This window comes from Schistocerca gregaria, chromosome X, assembly GCF_023897955.1.
Source record: "Schistocerca gregaria isolate iqSchGreg1 chromosome X, iqSchGreg1.2, whole genome shotgun sequence".
Lineage (NCBI taxonomy): Eukaryota > Metazoa > Arthropoda > Insecta > Orthoptera > Acrididae > Schistocerca > Schistocerca gregaria.
The window spans coordinates 313,462,905-313,471,747 of record NC_064931.1 but is presented as its reverse complement, the minus strand read 5'-3'; the positions used below and the strand labels follow the sequence as shown (position 1 = coordinate 313,471,747).

Sequence of the window (8,843 nt, the reverse complement as noted above, 5' to 3'; positions counted from 1 at the left end):
AATGAACAGCATAGAGACAGAAATGATGACACTTTCTGCAGGACCTTACCATCATTTTGCAGGACAGTGGCCAAGCGCGTACAGTGCGAGCTGTTACTGATTTGTATGACAGATGAGGCTGCTAAGTGCTGTACCTCCTACTGCTCTCCCCTCACTTAAGCCCTCGTATGTTCAACTCAATTTTTAAACTGGAGGAAACACTTCAAGGCATTCACTTCATTACTGCTACAAATACATCAGGCAATACACTGTGCTGGTCGAACTGTCAACACAACTGGCAATGCTATGAGTATCCTAAGACTTCCACATCACTGGCAACGGATTATACACAATGCTGGTGACTGATTTGAAGGGCAGTAAAAGTTTGAAACATGGATCTATTTTGTATGGGCTGTAAAAAATAGTTGCCAGTATTCAAGTTCCAACCCTCGTATTAGGGTTGTTAGAGCTACCTTCACTGCCCTGATGTGGGTTCTTTTGTATATTCACACCACTTTTCACTGTTTCACTTAGAGCTTGGATGACTATATTGTGACGTATGTCGCAGTTGAAGGCTTGTCCACTTAAACATGTTGCTGTGGTCTTCAGGGTGCCAGCCATAAGCAATCACTGTTTCTCTCTGGGTGGGGGGTGGTTCATAAAAGAAAAAAAAGACCATTGCAAGAGCAATTATTTACTATTAGCAAAGAGAGTCTTCTATTACTGAATAATTCAAAAAGGTATGTATGTTTCCACTAACTTTAATGTATGCATCTCTCATGTGATTAGTAACATACCCAAGTGTGAAAACACACTATAAGAACAAGTGAAATATGTTGATGTGTAGCAAGTGAAGCAATTTGGTATCAGCATAAGATTTCACCAGTTTCCAGAGAACTTTACAGGGCAATATATGACTACTGGCCAAATCAGGACGTATGTCGCAGTTGAAGGCTTGTCCACTTAAACATGTTGCTGTGGTCTTCAGGGTGCCAGCCATAAGCAATCACTGTTTCTCTCTGGGTGGGGGGTGGTTCATAAAAGAAAAAAAAGACCATTGCAAGAGCAATTATTTACTATTAGCAAAGAGAGTCTTCTATTACTGAATAATTCAAAAAGGTATGTATATTTCCACTAACTTTAATGTATGCATCTCTCATGTGATTAGTAACATATCCAAGTGTGAAAACACAATATAAGAACGAGTGAAATATGTTGATGTGTAGCAAGTGAAGCAATTAGGTATCAGCATAAGATTTCACCAGTTTCCAGGGGACTTTACAGGGCATGGACACTAAACATTCATATTCCTACCTTCTCCCCATCCCTTGCATTCAGGATACTGTTGAAAATGCAATCATTTATTCAACCTTATATTTGAGAGGATGGAGCCTGCTCTGACCAGCCATCCTCATTTAGGTTTTCCTAAATTACTTCAGGCAAATGCTAGGCTGGTTCTTTTATCAACGCCATGACTGTCCACCTGTCCTGTCCTCATAAAACATACTCATTCTCTGTGTGTATGTAAATTTTGAGTCATTTATATTCATTATATTACAATGACAAATGGTATATCACTGAATGATTATACCTGGATGAATGAATAAATAAATTTACAGACAGAAACAACCACTCTCACTAATTCTGGAATGTATACCACCAAAAAAATGACTGGTGCTAATCTACTCAAACCTGATAATTATGGTCATTACTTCTAGATTAATTAATATATGTTTACTAGAAGAAAAACAGCTATTTTGAAAAACAGCCATAGCTCCTGCTCTTATACTACTCAGCTGCTATTATTATGTAATACTTCAAACAAATCATTTATGTAACTTTCCACAGACCACTATCAATTGTCTATATATGACTACTGGCCAAATCAGGATCTATCTAGTATGCAGAATTTACATTTGTGGTCTAAGTATTTTGACTAATTGTAGGAGTGGCTTATTTGGTATTCTTTCCTTAATTTTTAAATATTTTGGAATATTTATTCTCCTTCCTGCTGTCTACTGGCACTGTGTTGTAGACTTTTGCATCAGAATACAAAACACATTTTGAACGCTAGAGATACATCAATATGCTATAAAGGAATTATTTATAATGAGAGTATTGTATTTGCGAATCACTAACTTTATCATAAATTTGCTCTTGTTATTAACCACAAATACTGTTAGGGTGTTATATCTATTGCCATGTAGGTGCAAGAATCCCTAGATCCCTGAAGATGATATGCAAGAGTTTTGGTTATCAGATTTACTCATGACAACAAACATTGCTTTATTATCCTTGTTGAAACACTGAAAGTGCAATCAGTGTCATCTTTTGTCTGAATACACACTTAACATACCTAATATACATAGGGTGATATTTTAGATCATCATTGTCTATCAAGATATAAAATTGTCTGTCATATTGCACATAATATATTCAGTATTGACACACACAAATTTAATCTACGTGAAACTACGTTAGTACTTATGATCATCTTTAGGACACAATTTTATCTCTTCTACTGTATAAGATGTCTTTTCTCTAAGCCATTTCTGTGTGACGTTTTTAAACACACAGCAACACATTGTGTACTGGTACTTGCAACATGTTAAATAGTTTTCCCCCCCATGTATATGTAATTATTTTCAGTTTCCTTAGTCTAGCAACTGTGATAGCGATCTGCTGTGTAAGGTGTGTCATATGTTTATAGACAAGTTGTCATACATTGTGACTGTTGGTTTTATTTTGTATCTATTAGACAACTTAGTACAAAAAGGGCTATCACTATTGGTATTTTTAGTTTTTATGAAATATGATATACAGAGTGTTTATTTCTGATTACGTAAATGCATACGATTCCCTTTCATTGCCAAATGAGAACTTTGTTTGCTGCATGGGAAACATCCTATAACAAAACCACTTATGTCAAGTGAGTGCGGAAAAATGCATAGTGTGCACTGAATAATAGCTCATCATTAACACAAGACCTTGGTTTTTGTCAATGTCAATATTTTATTGTTAATGCTACCAGTTTTGGCATTTCATTATGCCATCTTCAGACCCCATCTGCATCTATCCAAATAAATGAACTTGTCCTATACCAACACAAACACTGGATATCATGAACTAAATCATTATAAAATTGCGTCACTTGAAAAATAATTCACAATAAAACAACTGTTGGTGAATTATTGACATTGACAATTACTTAACCAGCCGATGTCCCCTGCCTATTATGGACCAACAGAAACTGAAAGACCTTAGTTTGTCTAACATTACGTAACACGTGTTAACTTAGTACATATATAATAGGTACAATTCTTCCATGTCAATTTTGAGTCAAGGGTTTAGTTGAAGCACAGGCATCACCATCATCTTCATCTTTATTGCGTAAGCTAAAGACAATAGTTAAAATTTTTTTATGGTAATGCAATTAATCGATTTGGAACCACTTACTGGCTGCTCTGAGATAATCGCTACTTTTCTGCTTTAATGCTCCAAAGTCTTTCCCCATTGTTAAAAAAGTGACATTATTTATATAGAAAGTACATTTACACAACATAATACTGAGCAAGTTAGTTACATATATTATGAAGAGTAAATATGAGAAGACAGAACCCTGCAACATTCCCAGCATGACATTAAAAAATTTGAACTCGTCTTACTGAACTGCACAATTTGTTTTCTGTAATTCAGGTAGGATTTGATCAGAAATAGTTCTGAGCCTCTAAAACCAAAGCAGTACCATTTTTTTCTGACAGAATTCTATGGCCTAGTCAGTCAAATGCTTTGCTAAGATTCACAAGCATAGTATTAAGAGATAATCTTAATCCAAATGATGATAGTATAAATGAAACAATATTTTCCAGTGCTTTTACTGTTGACAGTTTGGCCCTGAAGCCATACTGTGAGGCACTTAGAACATTGTTTACAGACAGATGTTGACTCATTTGGAGCTGTATGCAATATTCCACTACTTTAGCAAGGGCAGATGCAAGAGAGACTGGACGGAAATTATTATTATTATTACAAGACATGTCACATTTTTTTGTGTATGGGGGTTATGGCTGTCATTTTTATGGACAAGGGGAAACATGCATTAAAAACATATGGTTTACAAGATAACATAACAGGTGTGCTAGTATAGTAAAAAATGTTTACATCACAAAACAGGGGGACTATAAATGTCTTTTGATTCCGAGTACCGTAAGCTGGGATTATTCTGGCCCCTTGCAGGTAACTTCAGCCTTTTTTGTCAGAAAAAGTTTTAAACTTTTTTCCTGCAAAAATTATATCATTACCATGGAGGAGACAAGGCAGTATGTATTTACAGTGTCTGAAGAATGATCTAGATGACTCCCTGAACTGGATTCAATATTGATCATAAAATATGTTAGCAGCTACTGCACCCCACAAATTTCTTCCTGTAGGTGGTCACATCAGTCAAGTTAAGAATATGGTGAGTGTAATTTTGCATTTTGTCGGGATTAGGCTACAAGGCAAGAAAGTCATTTGTGTCAAATTCAGCTGAGGTAATATGTTTACCACGTCAATAAAATCGTGCACATTTTTGAATTAATTAGTCATCTGGCGAAAGATACAACATGTGTATATTTACTACACAATATCACTTTCTGAATGAAGTTCTATATTCCTTGCCCTTACCTTCAAAATTTAGTGTTTATTTGTTCCTCATGTTCCCGAATGTCTACTCTAGAGATATGCATTGAGTTTACTGCATCCCAATACCATGTGACCATTTTTCAGGAAGAGATTATGGCCGTGGGGGTCAAATTAGCCCAAAGTACGAGTAACACCGGCCCAGTTTTTTATGGTACCACCGTAACAGATGTGACATTTTTTGTTTAATAAGTTAGTTGGTGAAAGTCTATGATGATACTGCAAAAAGGCATTTGGAATGTTCTCACTGACAGTCTCTTCTGTCTTCTTGTCACATATTTCAGTTGTAATATTGATTCCATTTAACTCTTTCCATTTAAAGACAGGAACTACAGCAAAATTTTGGAGGTAGGGATTTACACGATTCCAGTAATGGATGTTATATTTATGGCTACAGCAGTGTTATTCACCTTACCAACCTTAAGGAGGAATGTGTTGAAATCATCTGGTGTTTGATACCAGCATCACAGGAAATATTTTTGCTAATACCGTTACTTCTAGCCAGATGAATCTCAAAGTCCAGGTTGCTTTAGACTAATTTTTGAACTTCTTAATGTAATCCTCACTCACCTTGCTCTAGCCTAATCTGACTTCTGCTTTTCAGTTGTTATTTAGACGTATGTATTTTGCTCTTTCTGTTTCACTGTTTGTTGATTTGACACAGGAATCATTAACAGTGATCTAAGCTACTGCGGATATGATGCTAACCGGTTATGTACAGATGTAAGGCCATATTTCCTGGCAGTTTACTTATGTTTCAAGCATTGAGTACAACTGGGATTTTATCCGGTAATTAAAGGTTTTGATGGGGAAGGTACACCTTAACACTTGCAAATCAACAGCACCGAGTAGCGCGTAACTCACTCAAACTAACAAAGCATCTGCGGAATTACGGAGAGCCTATTGCACTCAACATTAACTGCAGGTCGATTTAGACATTTATGAAATACTACCATTGCTAAATGTTTATTGAAAGTTTCTCTAGTAAGTAACACTTCTAATTCTTTCTGTATCACGTGGGTGAAAGTATAATTTAGGCACCTATACTCACACGGCAACAAAGAGGTTAGAAATCATATTCTAAACATGAATTCGTAGAGTACTTTGTCATGATTCCCAAGAGCGCGCAAAAGTAATTAACAGCTTTTCCATTACGGAACTAGAAATTTTAAGTCATACTTTCAGTGGACTGATTTACCAGACGTGCCCATTCTTCAGTAATTTGTTCGCAATTTGTAAATTCATTACAATCTATTATCCGTACAGTTAACACGTGCAGTAAGACTTGTTTGTCGTTAGCACAGTTCCGTAATATTACCTGCCGCTACCTGTTTCTGATAATACTGATGAATGTCAACAGGAGCTGCCGTCACAAACTTGGAGGGAAGCAGGTTATGATATCGTGAACTGATATTTCACTGTTATACAAATGCCACCACCACGAAAAGTGTTACTGCAAAGTAATAGTTACGCCCAAACGCGTTTACGTTTCAGATCTTAAATCTCGACTCATTTCTGCTTGATTCTCGTCAATACCGCCGATGAATTAGATAACTTACTACACTAGTTTTACTGAAACGGGGGCAGTTACTGTATTTGCACACGTTTCCATTATGCTACAAAGCTTAAGATATGAAGGATTACCGAATGTAGACAATATTACAACTAAAGTACTACAGGCTAGCTGTACGCATTTCCGTAACTCTTTTATGGCTTCATTCAGAAGCCAACCCTCCTCCTTTGTCCGGGCTTGGGACCGGCAACAGCAAATGTGGAGTAAATCATTTCACTCTACACAAACTGCAGGCGGAGTTAAAGGTTTCACACCTATAAAATACTGTCGCTACTAACAGCAAAACATAAACCTTCACAACTTATCACAGTATCCTGTATGTCAGAGTAGTTAACTTCCGATCTACTCATACGTTACGAGTCGGAAGATTTGTATTTATACCTTCGACCACAGATACTAATAGATACCAATATCTATGGTCGAAGATTTATACGTACAAGAATATCGATATTAGTCGAGTATGGAAACATTGAAATGACCTTTGTACGTGCAGTCGTGTATTTATTTCCTCGACCTAACATATGCCACAGTCGATTTTAGTGCACAAGTATTTTGCGTTGGACAGGATTATATATCGACATAAACGTGGCTATGAATGTTCTCGGTTCGTGTCGTCTGCCACGTCCGGCACACAACACACGTATAATGTTACATTTATTCAGACAGGTAGACTACTCAATGTACAAATGTGGAACTAGCTTCAGTGCATTCTGGAAGAGTGGCACTGCTTTTTAATTTTACTTTTACGTGCGGCAACAAATTACGAGGGTAGGAACTATAATAGTGGCAAATATTTATTTACAGCATGTATAAAATAGATACCGTGCCTGTTTTAAAGTTTTACTGACCTGTATAGTAGTCACCAGTATTGTGTATAATCCGTTGCCTGCGATGGGGAAAGAGTATTCTACGACTTCCACATCGCTGGCAACAGGTTATACACAATGCCGATGACTACTTTGAAACACGTATGTATTTTGTACGAGCTGTAAATAAATAGTTACCACTATTACAGTTCCAATCCACGTATTAACATGATTACAGACGATGTTACGGAATTTTCGACGTGCGGGAAACTTTTTTTTAAAAATTAAAGTTAGTTGAACACATTACGCGAACAAGTTCTTAAGAATGCATCACGTTTCTATCTACTTCAAACCGGAATTCTGTCAGAGTTTTCTAATACGAGATAATTTTGGTTAAATATGATGCGTAATGGTCCGTTCGCGAGCCAAGTATTTAATATAAAGAAATTGTTGAGGGTGTAAAGCAAACAGCCATAAATTGGCTTTAGGTTACTTTATTTAAAAATTATCATTACCGGTCTCGAATTTCTCACAATTCTTCATCAGATGGTCTTTTCAAGCTTTTATCAAAACTAATTATACGTTTGTTTCCTGTGAGTTTCCCTAGGATAAACAATACCTAATTCACAATTATAAACGTGGGACCAAATGGGTGCACTACATATTTGTGTTGGAGTACAAATTGAAAATTCTTTTTGTGACTGTACGAAAGTGGTTTACAAAGCAGTGCAACGTTTGTGACTGTGAAAACACAAACATCCTTGAGAATGTATTTCATTGCAAGAAAACTGCAAAACAAGTGCATCAGATGGACATTTCGTGTAGTGGTGAATTCCAGAGCATGTTTAAGTTGGCATGCACTTTGTTAAAGTATTATGTTTATTAAAAATCAATATGAATTTGTAAATGCCAAATGATGGTAGTTGTGGGACTGCCCTTTCAAGTCTTATTTTACAATCCCATCCCATGTTCAGGGATATCAGGCACTGCCCCTGTTGTAGATTTTAGTCAGTTAAACCAAAAACCTGAATGTTTTTCTCTTCACTGTCATTTTCATTACTGTTAGCAATTTTTTAACATTGTTCTCGAGCTACAGTGCTTTGACATTGTAATGTTGGATTGCAGATTCAATGGAACATACATTGGATGCTAAATAACTACTGTTCAGAATGAGTTTTAAGAACTTTGATATGTCGGTAAGTATATCCGAGTGTGAACATCCATGAACAATTGTAAGTAATCCGTGTTCTTCAATAATCCTGAATATTAATAAAAAGTGTAACTTTGTACATATATCAATACACTTTAATTATTCCAGGAGGCTTATCTTTTATTCACATGTTGACAGTTGACCTCTGAATGTCAAATACACTCTTGTTCATCAGGAATATACAGAAGTAAATGGCAGGTCTTTTACACAATTGCTGAAACAACACAGTCTAATTTTTAACATACTCATTAGTTTGTTTATTTTCAGGGTTTGTGTTGCATCCTCGTTGCCACTGTTGTGTCTTGTACCATAGGAATCGAGAGAGAGGGTGGTGTTTGAGGGCTGGTATCTTCTTTCTACAACACAACTGCACACATGTATTAACAGGGTTCTTTTTTTTTACTTAAACAGATAGCTACTACTTAACTTTAACAGCGTCCATGTGTTGTCATGCAAGCTCTTCAGTATTAGTCCTCGTTAGCCTCACTGCTGGTGCAATACAAGTGCCACTATAAACACTACTCTGGTCGCAATGTATTGATAGATGCCGACTTGGAGTGAGAGTTACGGCACCATTGACGGAGCAGCTGAGCTA

At 36.4% G+C, this 8,843-nt stretch overlaps 1 long non-coding RNA gene across 2 annotated transcripts in view; it reads right to left on the bottom strand.

Moving 5' to 3' along the window:
- Window positions 1-217: 217 nt before the first annotated feature.
- The window catches only part of LOC126298431 (uncharacterized), an 87,283-nt gene continuing 78,657 nt past the window's right edge, over window positions 218-8,843 (bottom strand). Inside the window, exons 2-3 of one of the 2 annotated variants that reach the window (XR_007552605.1) lie at window positions 4,645-5,229; window positions 218-619 (exon numbers count right to left, since the gene is read on the bottom strand). This is a non-coding gene — a long non-coding RNA (uncharacterized LOC126298431). Of the gene's footprint in view, window positions 620-902; window positions 999-4,644; window positions 5,230-8,843 lie in introns of those variants that run through there. The other variant, XR_007552606.1, reaches the window with a different exon arrangement.